Source organism: Miniopterus natalensis, chromosome 11, assembly GCF_054644295.1.
Source record: "Miniopterus natalensis isolate mMinNat1 chromosome 11, mMinNat1.hap1, whole genome shotgun sequence".
NCBI classification, from domain to species: domain Eukaryota; kingdom Metazoa; phylum Chordata; class Mammalia; order Chiroptera; family Miniopteridae; genus Miniopterus; species Miniopterus natalensis.
In genome coordinates, this window is record NC_142091.1 from 23,642,015 (window position 1) to 23,657,388 (window position 15,374).

The following is a 15,374-nucleotide window of genomic DNA, read 5'->3' on the forward strand; positions in this document are numbered from 1 at the left end:
TAGAGAGTAGAAGTGAATTCCAGACACGGTTGAATGGCATCAGATCAACCTAAGTGGGAAGCGCAGAGAAGTCCTGACTTCCCTGATTTAAATTATTAATGATGATAACCATCTTTATAAATAGTCAGGGAGGCTTTTTTGACCAATGAGAACTACTAAACTCTAAGATTACTTTATGTTTTTAGCAGCCATGAGATGATGGAGTTTAGTACCAATTTGCCTTAGTAAAAGGAGTAAGTACTCCATTTATTTCCATGCCCAAATGATAATAATAGTCCTATTTATTTAGTTATTATTGTCTGCCAAGGGCTGTGCAACTACTTTACTTATACTCTCTTGTTTAATCATCAAGTATTACTATTTCTCAGCAGAAGCCAAAGCTCAGAGAGATTACAAGACTTGCCCAAGGTCACTCAACTGTACATGGCAGAGCCAAGAGTTAGGTCAGGTTTAGTGTTAGTCCAAATCTCGTGTTATGTGTTCTGTGATATCTTCATAGAGATGGCTTATAAATTATGCATTTTTTTCCATGAAGCCAATCTGTAAATGCAGTGGGAGTAGATTTCACATTGCTTTTAAAAATTACTTTTACCTCTTTTTTAAAAAATAAAGTAAAAGGACTTATTGAAATAGGAAAGAGATTAAGTTTAGATGAAAATATATGTGAAACAAAGGAAAATCCTCATTTTATTTGAATTTCTTATCTCTCCTCTATTTTATATTATTACCTCTTCTAAAATGGAGCTTATAAATAGAAATGCTCAAAAAAGGCATAGAGTACAAAAGAGAGTAAAGAAAACTAGAACAGAGCATGCAGATTCTGAAGTCACCGCTCTGCAACTAGTCCTGTCAGAGTTCTTTTAAAGAGTAATTATTACAACTTATTATCTACCTAGAAGACACACAGGAACGAGTTCCGAACTGAAAAATCCTATTCGAGCTACTCAAAGCATTGCTGGTTCGTTCTAGTAGCAAGTTTAATAGCTTTTCCAAAATATTTCAGCTACATGTTTTGTTTACTTATAATGTACTTGAACATGTATTCCTGCCAAAAAGAAAAATTAAACTAAATTCTTTCACTATGGCTAGCACATTTCTACTTTGATCTGATTAATTCACAGATCTGTGCAATGAAAGAATTTACAATTGGCAAGAAAAATTCTAAATGGGGCAGTTTAATTGTCAAATAAATTTTAAAACTTGCGTGGGGAGTGCGGAGAAATAAGGACATGTCAGCATTTTTGAACCCATAAAGAGGTATTTTCTTGTAGGCCATGCCAATCTATGAGAAGGAAAAAAGTTAAAAAAGAAAGAGTTTGCTTTGTCCGATAAAATCACTCTTTCTTTAGGAAATTTTAAGAAACACATTCAATCATACAGTTTTTTAATGAAGTTAAATGTAATAAAATTTTATAATTTAGTTTTTCTTCAACTCCTCTTAAGACATTCTCTTAGAAAATAATTGCATAAATAAAATGACCTACATGTATAAAAAAAAAGCTACTTTTATTTAAAATAATTTCTTCTGTCTGAATTAGAGTATAAAACATTAGTTTTATAGGAGATACAAGGTGGATTTCATCAGAATGGTTTCGTCTCCTAACTTTGACTTATTGGGGACATCAAAGGAAAGCAGAGAATGAAAATATATCTACTTATTTTGTTTTCTTTAGTCAAGTAATTTTATAATGCATTTTAATTCTTATGCATTCTTATTTCTCAATCCAGATTTCTTTGTTGTCTATTAACTTGCTCACCCATTAAAGAAAGTTTAAGTAATACTCATTGCAGTGTATGTGAGTGTTAGCAACCTTTCAAAAGTGGGACTTCAGTATGACACCTGGTCTGGACTGTCGGGTAAGTAGATTGTGCACTAATTGTCCACATAGAACACAGAGAAGGGAGGTAGTGCAGAGCAGGTAGAACCCCTGAAAAGTCCCAGATTCTCAAACCTATCCCATCTACTACTTCTGTATTTTCTACTACAGGCTAGGAAGACTAAACCCATTCCTCATTCATCCCTTAGCATGATTTCTTTTAACTACTTTTGTTCTAATACTTTATCAAGCTCATTAGAAGGAATAAATGGAAGAAAAGTAAATTAATATCTTTTGAATGCTTACTGTATGCCATGAGGTAGGCAGGACATTTTATTTAAGTTATCAATTGTCCAGTGAATCTTCAAAGTATACCTGTAAAGTATGTTACATTAATCAAAGTTTAAACCCATTGAAAGATGAGGAAACTGAAGCTCAAAGAATGAGGTGATTTGCCCAAGGTTTCTTATTGTAAGATGCCAGAACCAGGATCTGAAGTACAATTGCTCAGAGTTTGCTTTGGGAGGTGAGTTGATTGAGTAGCAAGAAATTGAAAGGAAATTATGAACAGGGGCATTTTGGGGGAAAACATTAATTGATTCATGTAACAACTATTTGATTAGCTTTTAAGTGCCAGCCCTATGCCAGGCACCAGGGGAAACAGGAGTGAACAGTAACTACATGGACACTCGACTCTGAATAGCCAGCAGCAGCGTGATGACCTACGAAAGAGAGAGAGAGAGAGAGAGAGAGATGGAGATGTAAAGGGAAGGAGAAGGTCCCAAAGACAAACTTTGGTATGTATCTACTGAACACTTCAGCTTGAAACGTCGCCCTTCCCACTGTAAGATTCTGTCCTGGGCTTGAGCTAAACTCTTTCTCAGGAGGAAAACGTAACAAATGTGTTGTTGGAAAGCAGGGGGGGGGCTCTGATTCTGGGGACCAACTATCTAAAGAGAGGTTCTGAAGGAGAACCTCTGTAATGGTCCTGGCTGATCTGTGGCACAGATGTGGGAGGTGATGGTCTAGATCCTATTTCTCCATCATATTGTCCCCTAAGCAGGCTCCGGCACTTAGAAGATCCTCAACAAATAATTGCGGGAGGGAGGCAGGGAGGAACTAACTGTGGGAGTGAGAGAGGGAAGCAGGAAAGGGAAAGCAAGGAGCAAGTCTTCTTGGACCCGTGCTCAGAGTCTACCTGCCCTCCCCAGGGACCCCCAGTGTAAATGGGGTTTGACTACTCAAATGCAGGGGCCGAGATTTTCCTGCGTATAAAAATAGTCTGAGTAACTCAGAGCTGCGCTGTCATGTAAGCCCATTTCTTTTTAAGAGGCATTAGTCTTATAAGTTGAAGGTAAGGTGTATCTCAGAAAATGGCAGGTAAAAGGGAAGGCACTCATCTGACAGGGGTAGTCTACCATTCATAGTTTTAAAACTGGAACATTTTGCTGACAAAGAGAAATGTATTTTTAAGTCTGAGTTTGTAAAAAACAATTTTCATCCTAGTCCTGTAGCTAGGCTATTTCTGCCAGCTCCCCGGCTACGAACACAACACATTCTTGCAATTCATCACTTCCCGTGGCTCAGCCCAGCCTTTAAAATGGTTGTCGGCATATGCTTCTCATTAGTTCTGCCTCTGCCTCTGCCTCGGCCTCACCTGGGCTGAAGGCCCCTCTCCCCCCCCCCCCCCGCCCCCCCCCCCCCCCCGCCTCCCCGCACCGGCCGGTCCCCTCCCGCCCTCCTTTCCCCGGTGCTGCCTGCTGGCATGGCAGGAGGCGGGCAAAGGGCAGGAGCGGGAGAGGAAAACAGTTCCGCTCTTTCGAAAGTAAATCTGTGGTTTAAGAGCCTTTCGTTCAGAAATAAGGCCTAGGAAAAGAGAAAGCCAAGGGCAAACCCAAAAACAATAACAGAAATGGAAAAAAACAGAGGTTTGCTGACTGGGAGAAAAATAGAGGGGGGGCAGCGAAAGGTTGCAGGGGAAAATTCCCATCATTACATCACTTTGGCAGCCCAGTGTTTCTTTAGGTCACCAGTTTCTGTCTTGATTTATGTTCTAGGCTCTACAAGGAAGTTTTTACCCATTGCGAGGGGGGGGGGGGGCAGTATTTTCTGTTTTACTTGGTTATCTGAGGGACAAAATATTCTTTCCATTTAGTGAATTCTGGTTCCCTCTGTGACCCAGTGCACAAATTATTAGACTGAACTGAGAATTTTTGAATCAGCCCAAAAGAGACTTTCCACACACACCAACTTCTTTTCTAATTTTCTCTCCTGAGTGGTAGCTTTTGATTAGCACTTATAATCCTTGGCTCACTTTCCAAAGCAATCGAGAAGGTAAGTTCTCTCGACATACCTTCACAGTGTAATTGGACAACTCTGATCCCCACCTATCCATACCACAGGACTTAGATGCAAGTTGGTGGGCATCTTTATTGAAACTGGTTATTGATGGCAAGAAAGGAATTCGGAAAGGGTAAATAAAGGCCTTAATCATTGGTGGAATTATAAGAGGATCATAGAGATCTGAGGTGGGAAGGAACCTCAGAGATTCCCTAACCCACACCCTTTATCTCACACACGAGGAAGAGATGACCTCCCCACTGTCATGCAGGGAGGAAACGGTGGGACAAGGATCTGTCCAGGGATCCTCAGCCCCAGTCCTTTCTCTTTTCCACAGTGTACAAGCACCAGTCTCTCTCTCAAGTCCCTTTGTGCCAGTACTAGAGACAGTGCTGCAACCTGCAGGTCTCGAATGGCTTTTGTTCTAGGTCCAAAAGTTAATATAGAACCTGATGATCAAAAAATGACTTTGCTCAATATTGGTGACCCGTGACATCCGTAGGACCAATAGAAAAGCTCCAGCGACAGAACCACCTCTGAGAAAATTAGAGTAAGGCTTCTTTTCCTCAGGGTACATCCAAACCCCACCCCTCCCCACCGACCCTGGACATAGGCTTAGCAGAGCACAGGCTGGGTATGTTAGCCCCCACTCGCTCCCTCAACCGGGCGCCCTGTGTGGCAAGACTTCCACGACCGCACGTGGAGTGGTCCCGACTAGAGTGTATTCGTGGGTCAAGAAAATCACACCAGCCACACCCCTGATTCACAGTCACCCTGATGTTCTCACCTGGAACAAGCTCCCTCTCATTATAGTGGATGAAGGGAAAAAACTCATCATCAAGGACTTGAACAGCTTTTTTTTCTTAACACCACTCATCTCCAAAGAACTGAGACAGATTCAGCTCTGAAAAAAATTGGTACAGACAAACATGCCAAGAGACCTCTTTTCCCCTTGATTCACCTTTTCCAGCAGCCAGACGCCCTCCATCTTCCCAGCTGCCTGCCCCGTTACTCCCTCCTCGCTTGCCGTCAGTCCTAAGATGTTAGCTGGTAATAGCCTCATGCATTCATTCAAAAAATACTTATTGAGCCCGGCTGGGTGTGGCTCAGCGGTTGAGCATCAACCTAGGATCCAGGAGATCTCAGCTCGATTCCCGGTCGGGGCACATGCCCAGGTTGTGGGCTCGATCCCCAGTCAGGGGCGTGCAGAAGGCAGCCGATCAATGACGACTCTCTCATGATTGCTGTTTCTATCTCCCTTCCTTTCTCTGAAATCAATAAAGATTTAAAATAAAAAATAAATAATAAATAATTATTGAGAACTCACCGTGTGCCAAGATTAAGGCTTCACCCTTCCTAGGGGATTTGTTTTAACAGAAATTCCCAAGCTCCCTACATAATACACACTCAAAAAAATATATGAGGAAAGGGGGAGAGAGGATGGGAGGCACTTTGTACTCAAAGACGGGTGAAATTCAGAAATCACATCAGGCAGTGCCTGGGGAAGGGAAAAATTGGGAGCAAGAATCCTTTATAACCAACCTACATGACATGGAAGATAGGCCTTGTATCCTGTTCCGTGTTCTCCAAAATACTTAAGACATCAGTGCAACCACATGAAAAACAGCTACAAGCACCTATACCCTTGAAGTTCTTCCAGAGATACCTCCCTCTTGCTCAGCCAGATACCTCAGCACTTCCAGCCACTGGGTTTTTAGACCCTGTTCTGGTCCCAGAGCTTGGCTTCTGTTGTGTATCTAGCCCCTTGATTGGCAATACAGGCATGCACTTCTGCCTTGGGCTGGGCCCTCCTACTAGAGCAAGGCAAGGCATGAGTCCCAGGATTTCTCTCTGGCTCCAAGTGCTCCACATCCACCTCAGCTCCCAGGCTCCCAGGCCCTGGCTCCCCTCTCACCTACCAACATAGCTGCTTACCTCTGTCTTATTTCAAGTCCATAAAAGGGGGTCCCCTACTTACTAAAATCACTTACAGGATCCTTTCCTTAAGTGCCTCTGCTGGAAGTCTTCTCTAAGTTTTCTTCCTAACAGAAATATTTCTTACGCACTCTCTACTCCTTTCAACTGGGAGTTCCTAGCAAGATAACCCTCTGCCTTAGTCACCTCTGTCACACCCTTATTGCTTAGCAAAGTGCCTTGTACATAGTAATTGCCCCTAAAAATTTTTCTTTGTTAGATTATTCAACCAGATATCCTATTGTCTATTTTGTTTTAGTTGTTGTTTTAACCAGAGGAAATTAACAGGGATTTCTCACTGATTCTGGTCTTCCTCTGATGGGAAAATTTTTATGTTAAATGCAAATTACTTTGCCATCTGTGTGCAGCATACGTTCTGGAATCTTTTCCCTTTATATGGGGAAACCAGGTTTCCCACCAATGACCATTAAAGTGCATTTGGCAGCCCTTGTAGCTCTCTCCATAACCCAGATGGCAAAGTTCTCTTCTCGTTTCCACTGGAGGATTTTTATAAGGCTTCTTTATGTTGCTCCTTCTCTTCAAGTACTTCCCTTGACAGAGGGGTTGGACCTTCTGCATGGACCTCCCTGTCTGTACTTTAGTCATTGCGCTGATTCTGTTGAGAAGAAGCCTTTTAGGTTAGTTACAACCCAAGTCCATTTGCTAATGTGCCTGCTCTTTCGTGGTTCTGCTTGTAAGATGATATCAGTGATAGTTGTTGCTCCTTCCCTCCGGAGGTTGATATGTAAGCAGAGTAATAAGTTACCTGAACTTAGGAAAAGGTGGGGTTCTTCACGTGTTCCCCAGTGGAACTCATCCTAAAAAAGGCTGTGCCTGGTTATCAGACTGTTAAGAATTGACTGGTAATCAACATAATATTAGCAAGGTCTGATTCTGCTCTGTAACGTTGGGTAAATGAGATGGAGAAAGGTTTCAGAGAGATGCAAGCCTGAGTTAAAGATAAAAAAGTAGGGTGGGAGCCACTGGTGAAGGACTTTGACTTTTAGGCTGAAGGTTTTGGACTTTATCCAGCAGAGAACCACACTGGGATTTTAATAAGGGAGTGACATAATTAGATATGAGCTTGAAAAAGATCATTCTGACTTCAGTGTGGAAGACCAGTTGGGTCCAAAATCAGTTTAGGAGGCGAGTGCAGTAGTCCATGTGAGAAAAGAGGAGCATCCAGATGAAGGAAGGCAATAGAAACTAAAAGAGGGAGAATGGGTTGACAGACCTTTCAGGAAAAATGTGTGGTCTTCTTCTACTCCCTTGTCACTTACCCAGCAATAATTGCAGTAGCCAACAACTAGAAAACACCCAAATGCCCATCAACCATTGGCAGGATAAAGTGTGATATAATCACATACTAGGATGTATTATACAGAAATCAGAATGAACACTTAATCTGTACCCATGTATGCAATAACATGGATGAATCTCACAAACATAAGGCTGAAGGAAAAGCTGCCTAATAAAAAAATAATGCATAACAAATAATTCCATTTATATAAAAGTACATATACAAAAACAGTCAACACCGAGCTCTGTTACTTAAAGTCAGCATAACGCTTACCTTTGGCAGGGGAGTTAGCTATATGTGAGCATAGGAGTGCTTCTGGGTTGCTGGCAGTGTTCACTTTTTTGTTCTGCATGCTGATTACTTAGGTTTATTCAGTGTGTGAAAATTCAGAGAGTGGTACATTAATGATAGGTGTACTTTTCTATATATATATTATACTTCAATTTAAAAAATTTGAAAATGCAACCCTTCCCCTGACACTACTCATCTCCCTTGCTCCATTTTCCCACCAGTACTTACCACATTCTAATATGTGCTATAATTATAGTATTTATCACATTCTTTCCCCATGAGAGTGTAAGTTCTGTGAATGCAGGGAATTTTATATTTTGCTCACTACTGAATCTATACCACCTTGAAGTGCACCTGGCACGTAATAGATAATAGAGTGAATGAATGAACTATTGAATCAGAAAAACATGAATAGAGCTGCCTAAACTCAAAGATACAAGTGGAACCCTGGTTTGAGCACCAATGTTGCTTTGGCAGTTTCTCCTTCCCAAGTGTGGTGGATAGGCTGCTAGCCCTGAGGCTGTGACAGTCTCTTTTCCATGCCTGTCGCAAGGCTGCTTCTCAAGGCTACCTCTGGACTTTTAATTAAGCCTTTTTCTTATCTGAGGTTATTTATACCATTTGCCCCATGTCAGAAACCTTCTCATCTTCAAAGCCAACCTCAAATACCATCTTCTTGATAAAGCCTTTCTTAGCAACCTAAACCTGAATTCCTCACCTCTTTATTTTTACCTTTTCTGTGGTAGTCTTACAAAATTATTTTTATTCATTCATTCATTCATTCATTCAACAAATATAGACTGGGGCAAATATGTGGTTACAGTTCATATGGAAAATAATATAATAATAAATAATAATACAAGAATAAACTCTTGTTTCATGTACTTGCATTTGTAAACCTACTTTTGCCCCACCCTGTATTTATTGAGCAACTATTAAATGCTAGGTACTAACTAGTTTAAGTACCTGGAAATACAAGGTTAAACAAAAAAGACATGTCTCTCATAGGGCTATATTCCAGTAGGTTAGATAGACAATAAACTAATAAATGAATGCAGATGTAAAATTATTTTGGGTGCTTTGAAAAAAGTTAAGCAAGAAAAAGAGTTAGGGAGTAATAGGGTGTTATTTTAGATAAGTTGCAAGGGAAGACTTCTCTATATTGACAACACTGGGGAGAGACCCAGATGAAGTAAGGAAGGGAACTATGAAGAAGAGGGAACAGCAAAGGGAACAGCAAGTGCAAATGCCTTATGCTAAGAGCTAGCTGTATATGAGTCTATGTGTGAATTCCTTGAGACAGGGCTTATGGCCTAGCACACAGTTTTGCATGGAGAAAGTTCTGAGTGATTGAATTTATTCAAGATTTAGTAATTTTTAAATCAATTTCACATTTTTCTTTAAATATGCATTTCTAAAATGTGCTCTATAGAATATACCCCCAAACTGAAGTATGCGAAATCTAGCTACTACACACACACACACACACACACACACACACGGCTTTGTGGCCAAATATGCATAAGAAACAATGAAGATTCATAATGTACACTAATATAATATGTGTTGCTAAGTACGTCAATAAAACAAAACAAAATACCTTCACTCTTTTGTGTGCCCTTTTAAGGTTGACACAATGCCTTAGGAGGCTAACACGGACAGGTAAAGTAAGTCTCCACAAAACCCAGAGATGAGGTGGTAAAACTCCTCTTTGGATCCTGTCTGGAGTCACAGCTGAAAACACACACACACAAAAACAGAAACACACACACACACCCCTAATTCATTATTTTCTAGTATCTGTTTTCTCTATGGAACACACCTTAATAATACCCTAAACACTAGAATTCCATAGGATTGTTTGGAATTTGTGGCCTTAGATTCCTTAATTTTTTTAAAATACATCTTTATTTATTTCAGAGAGAGGAAGGGAGAAGGAGAGAGAGAGAGAAACATCAATGATGAGAGAGTCATTGCTCGGCTGCCTCCTGCACGCCCCCGACTGGGGATGGAGTCTGCAACCCGGGCATGTGCCCTGACCGGGAATCAAACCCTGATAGCCTGGATCCTAGGTCGATGCTCAACCGCTGAGCCACGCCTGGCTGGGCAGATTCCTTAATTTTTATATTAAGTATATATTTATTAAGTTCCCAATATTTACCTATTTCATAATTTTACAAATAAAATATGGATACCAGAATGTTGCAGTATTACTCTAATTATGATACAAGAACATGGGTTTTCGACATTCTCCTTACTGTGTTAATATAATCCACATTTTTACAGCCCCACTTTGCCTAATTTTAATCTACATCCAGGGATCTTCTCCACACTGTTAAGCAAACAATATCTTGGGATATTCGGTCACTGTCAGGACTGGGAATTAAAATATTAAGGGTCAAGTTTATAAGCCTAGAAATAAACAAATAGCAGTCCAGGAAATGGAAACAAGGCTCAGAACGACCAGTGAGAGAGAAGTCCTGGATGGTAACACACATCAGGCTCTGGGGATAAACTGCCTTTCAATGGAGCTCCCTCTGGGAGAAGACATCCAAGGAATTCCTGGTTCTGACCGTCTGTGTATTTTTGGTCTGTTCCCCTTTGCTGGCACTAGATGACTGGTGACAGCCTTAAAACTCAGAAGTTCTAGTATCAATCTATGTTGCTTTGCTCCCTGATTGCAGACCTCTTTAAGTATTTATTGATTTTCCATGGTCACCAGCCAGGTGCAGATACATGCTTCAGTAACAAGGCTAAATTTGTAAGCAGCTATCAGACTAAGTTGTAGCTGTCATATAGCCACGTAAGAGTGTGTTTGTCTCAAAATCGGTGTATTTGGATGAGAGAAAGAGCAAAAGAGAACACCTGGACTTTTAGACAACTTTAGCCAAAGATGTCCTAGCCATTGGTAATTTTTCAAAGGAGAAAAGAGCATTTATTATTCTTTTATTGTGGGTGTGGCATTTAGCTTTACAGATTTAAAGGCAGCAGGGAAACTGCAACGCCAGAGTGTTTTTTTCTGAGCATTAGTTGCTGTGAAGAAAAACAAGCCCACGTTTTGCTTGTGGGCAGAAGCCTCCCAGAATGCATCTGGAGATTGGGCAGAAAGCGAGCGCTGGCAGGAGCCCAGGCGCGCTGGCTCCCAGCTCCGGCTCAGGAGCGACCTGGGCGGTGTGCTCAGACTCGGATCGAATTTCCAGGATGGATCAGGTTCAAAATTATCTGCTCGGCTTTCACTTATCTAAGATGGTGCTCCAAGCTTAGGGTTACAGCCTTCTGAACTGGGAGCGGAGGCTAGAGGGAGAAAAACCCCTGGTGTGTGTAAACTTCACAGAAGGTGTTTTACTTTGTTTAAAGGGGCAACAGCACCCCTGTACTGTTACTCCTGGAGAATGCAGGACAGTAACACTTACTGAGGGTGTCACAGTTTTCAGGGGTTTGTATTGTAACATCTAGAATCCAGAGTTAGTTTTACAGTGGAACTTCTTGGTTAAATCTGCAATTTTAAATAGTTATGTGATTCCAAGTATTCTTGGATCTTGAGATCTAATTTCCCTCGTCATTGGCCAAATAAGAAATAGATAACACTGCCCGGGCACTGCAGCGCCCAGCGGTCAGAGCATAGGCCTGCGCTCGGGAGGGTCTCCGGGCTTGGTTCCCAGGCGAGGATGCTACCTGGGTTGCTGGTTTTCTCCCTACCTCCGGTCAGGGTACGTGCGGGAAGCAACCAGTCGACGTATCTCTCTTACATCGATGTTTCTCTCTCCGCCCCCACCCCACCACCTTCTCCTCTCTCCAAAAATCAATGGAAAAAAATATCTTTAGGTGAGGATTAATAAAACAAAACAAAATTTAAAAAAGAAATAGGTAATGCCAAAGCTAAAAATCCTAATTTATTCCTCTCTACCAGCCTGCTGTGTGCACCTAAAAAGTCTTGTCTTCCATCCCTCATGCTTTCCCACCCCTCACTTGGCTGTGACCAGGCCAGTCCCAGGGGCTGAGAATCAGGGATGGTTATTGCGTGCTCTTTACTACCACATTCCTGCACAGAATAGTGCTGAAAACGTTTAGGATGAATGAATGCTAAATCACTCCTCATTGTGAGAGGAAATAAAGCTCCATAGAGGGAGTAAGTACTGTCCTGCCCCCACTTAAAACCTGGGGCACACCACGCTGTTTCTATGGCCCTGTTCTGTAGACAAGATTAGCTCAAGCTCCCTTTTTGTATTTGTCTAACTGCACATGATGTCATTCCGGTGGCCCTAAACCACTCATTTGATGAGGGATTTTCTATTTGTCATCTGCCTACTTTACTATAGTACTACATGTGTAGCACCTCAGAGAAGTTAGCTGTATTTCCCCAAAAAAATCCAGTTTAGTTAGATATAGTATTGTGGTAAAGTGAAAAAGTACTCTACTCGTTCAGTATATATTTCACATATTCCGCATTTGAAGGCCCACTGGGTGCCAAGCATAGTTGTAGACCTGTTTTGTGTTCATTCCTTGTTTCCACACTCAGAAGTATATATTATAATCTTTAGTTCACAGAGGTCGAACCTGCAGACCAGAGAGGTTATCACCAAGGTCACATGGTTGGAGCCAGGACTGGACCTCAGGTCTTCTGATTCCAATTTTATCTCTTTCTTTCTCATCTCTGTGTGTGTGAGACAGTGTTGATTGATTTCAGGGAACAGAAATCTCTTCAATCTCTCTTTAATAAAAGGAGATTTCCCAAAGGGATACAGTTGAGTCTTAGAGAACCCAATGCTAGGAGGATACTGAGATTCAAGAAATCAAAGTCTTAGCAGTCATCTTCTCTGACTCTTTGATTTCCCTTTCTGAGATCTCCTGGTCTCTTACTTCCTTCTTTCCTGTACAAGGATCTTAGTTTCTTTTGCTCATTGACTTTGGCCTGCACAGGGCTTTGGGTCACCACTCCAATGACTTCACATGTTCGGGAGCCAGCAACCGAGAGATCAGCCTCCCTGTTTTCCACAGACTCCACACTCAAAAAACAGGAATGTGATTGACCTAGGCAGAGCAAACTGTTCCAAAAGAAAGGTTGTAAGAAAATAATAAGCATGCCTAAACAGGCTACTTTTTTAAAAAGATATTCTAATTCATATTTTAAAATCTGAATTATTTGGCTTATAATAGCTTTCTTTCATTCTAGTTCTGTTTATTTTTCACATCTCTCCCACAGATGATGGTAATCTCACCTTTTCTTGACCTAGCTCACTCTTGCCTTGATTGACTCCTTACAGATTAGCACACAATTCTAAGATTCCAACATTTTTTCTTTGTGCTAGTTATACAAATTCTTTTCCTTCTTTAGTAATTAAATTCCAACTCCAATTCCTCTAGGTAGCTTTTCATGTTACCCAGTGATAATATGAGTCTATCCTTAATTCCAGCCCCTTTGCCTATGAGGATGCTCAGGTCATTCAAACAAGCAGAGGTCATTTTAATCTTTTAAACTGAACCTCCTCGATACTCTGATATGGCCCTCCTTATGATCCAAGCATATATTGAAAGCCATGTGGTTAGAATGATTGAGGTCTAGGGCAAAACCTACTGACTCTATATGATCAAACAAATGACTTTGATCCCCTGATATGCCAACTAGACAAACATCTGACCTCAAATTCACAATGGATGGTCTGAAGCCAGTTCTAAGGAATAGTACCTACTTTTCCCTTAACCAATGTCTTTAAATTTTCTCATCATGCCTAAACTATTATGAGTACTCAATAAAGTATCAAGAGTAATTTTAGCATAAGGAATTCCAGGCAGAACTTGAAACGGTTCAGGTCTTTTCTTATTACTGTTCTGCTTCCACAAAGCCTTTTTGCATTAAATGAGAAGGAGGTTTAGGGTAAGCTGATGAAATCACTTTTAATTAAATGGTTTAAGAAGTAGCAAATGTTTTTTATCAAAGTTTTAAACCAGAAGAAATTACAAACAAACACACACACATACAACATCAAAGTATTTGACCAACTGCCCTAGCTGGCTTGCTGTGCTGTTTTAGAAGCAATGAAAGGACAGGGAGATGGAGGTCAGACTCTGTGCTTCCTGATCCAGTGTGTCAGTCATCAGATACAGAGTATGAAAACCTGGCTTTATAGGTGTTCATTATGTTATTATATATCTCATGAGACCTATTCCTCATAGGCAACCAAAAGGACTAAGATGTCTGGGATGCTGAACAATCTAACTGTAATTATAACAATTAAAACTTTGTAAAATGCATCACATAAAATAGATTCAATGCTCCTACTTAGTCTACTTTAAGAAAAATAGTTAAGAAGGAGCATTGTTCTTTCCCCCAAAGAGATTAAAATTCAGGGATTGGCCAACAGTAGGGGGAGATAAGAATAAAAGGGAAGAAAAGATTTGCCTTACAACCCTTTTATAAAGTGTTTTTATTTTCAAGCTTAACAAATGAAGCCTTCATCATCTTTGCTTCTGGGAACAGTTTCAAGCCTAAGAAACACAGTTGGAAATCTGCCGTGTTGCAGCCCATCCCCAGTTAGTCATTCCAACTGGATCCAAATCGGGTGTCTCCGTTCCAAGAGTTCTCCAAAAAAGGCTCATGATAAGAGATAAAACCCAGCCAACACAACCTGGAGGGTTGCACATTCACCCTCTGCCACCAGGTTTTCCAAGAAGTGGCCCAGGGTACACCCTCCTCCTCTTTAGTGAGCTCTCTCACCAGACCACAGCTTTGCCCACAGTAGTCAATTTCTCCACTCATACACCATTTAAAAAAAATTATAATCCCTTGGAATTATTTCATTCAATGCTTATTCAAAAGCATTTCTGGAGCAATTACAATGCACCAATCCCAGTTCAGAACTATGTACGCACAATTCCTGTCTTCAAAGGGCTCACAGTCTTTAAGGACTCATAAACTTGCAACTATTAGCTAAGTACAGATTAATGCATTTATTAAACAATTTTTAACACTCCTGTCAGGCATCCTAGTGAGCAATGCATTGCATAAAAGTAGGGCATGGTTCTTTATTGCTTGGAACTTACAATCTAGAGGAGATAAGACATGGTGAAAGAACTGCAGTATAAAGTAGTACATGGCAGGTGCTGTAAAAATGGTTAGTAGATGCAATTGTCCCCAGGGCAAATTATGGTTTGGAAGCCAACTTCGATACAGGTAAAGGTGAGCAGCTCCAGGAAAAGGAATTTGAATGAATTATGAGCAGCAGCCATCTTGGGAGGTTACAGTGGTATATTCTTTGCCATTTAAAAAAAAAGTTTTAAAGCAACATATATTGACTTTTTTACTTTAGAAATAAACTAAATTTGTATACAATTTTGAAGGGAGCTTTCCCCCATTTAAAAAATTAAGTTATAATTTACATACTGTAAAGTACACCTTTTTAGTGCATAGTTTCCCAAGTTTTAACAAATCCATAGCTATTTAACTGCAACCACAATCTATTAATAAAACATTTTTTTATCACCCTAAGAAATTACCCTGTGTTCCTTTGTAATCAACGTCTTCCTCCACCACAGTCCTGGCAACCACTGTTCTGTTGTTTCTCTTTATAGTATTCTTGTATAGAATATTATGTAAATGAAATCAGGCAGTATGTAACGTTTTGCATCTGGCTTCTTTCACTTAGCACAGTGCA

At 40.7% G+C, this 15,374-nt stretch overlaps 1 protein-coding gene and 1 non-coding gene across 2 annotated transcripts in view; both read left to right on the forward strand.

The window, feature by feature from the left end:
- MAML2 (mastermind like transcriptional coactivator 2) overlaps positions 1-15,374 on the forward strand; it is a 326,677-nt gene that overhangs the window by 265,122 nt on the left and 46,181 nt on the right. The gene's annotated exons all lie outside the window — the stretch shown is intronic.
- Positions 9,337-9,458, forward strand: LOC148091943 (small nucleolar RNA SNORA26). Its single transcript, XR_015715344.1, has one exon. It is a non-coding gene; the product is annotated as a small nucleolar RNA SNORA26 (small nucleolar RNA).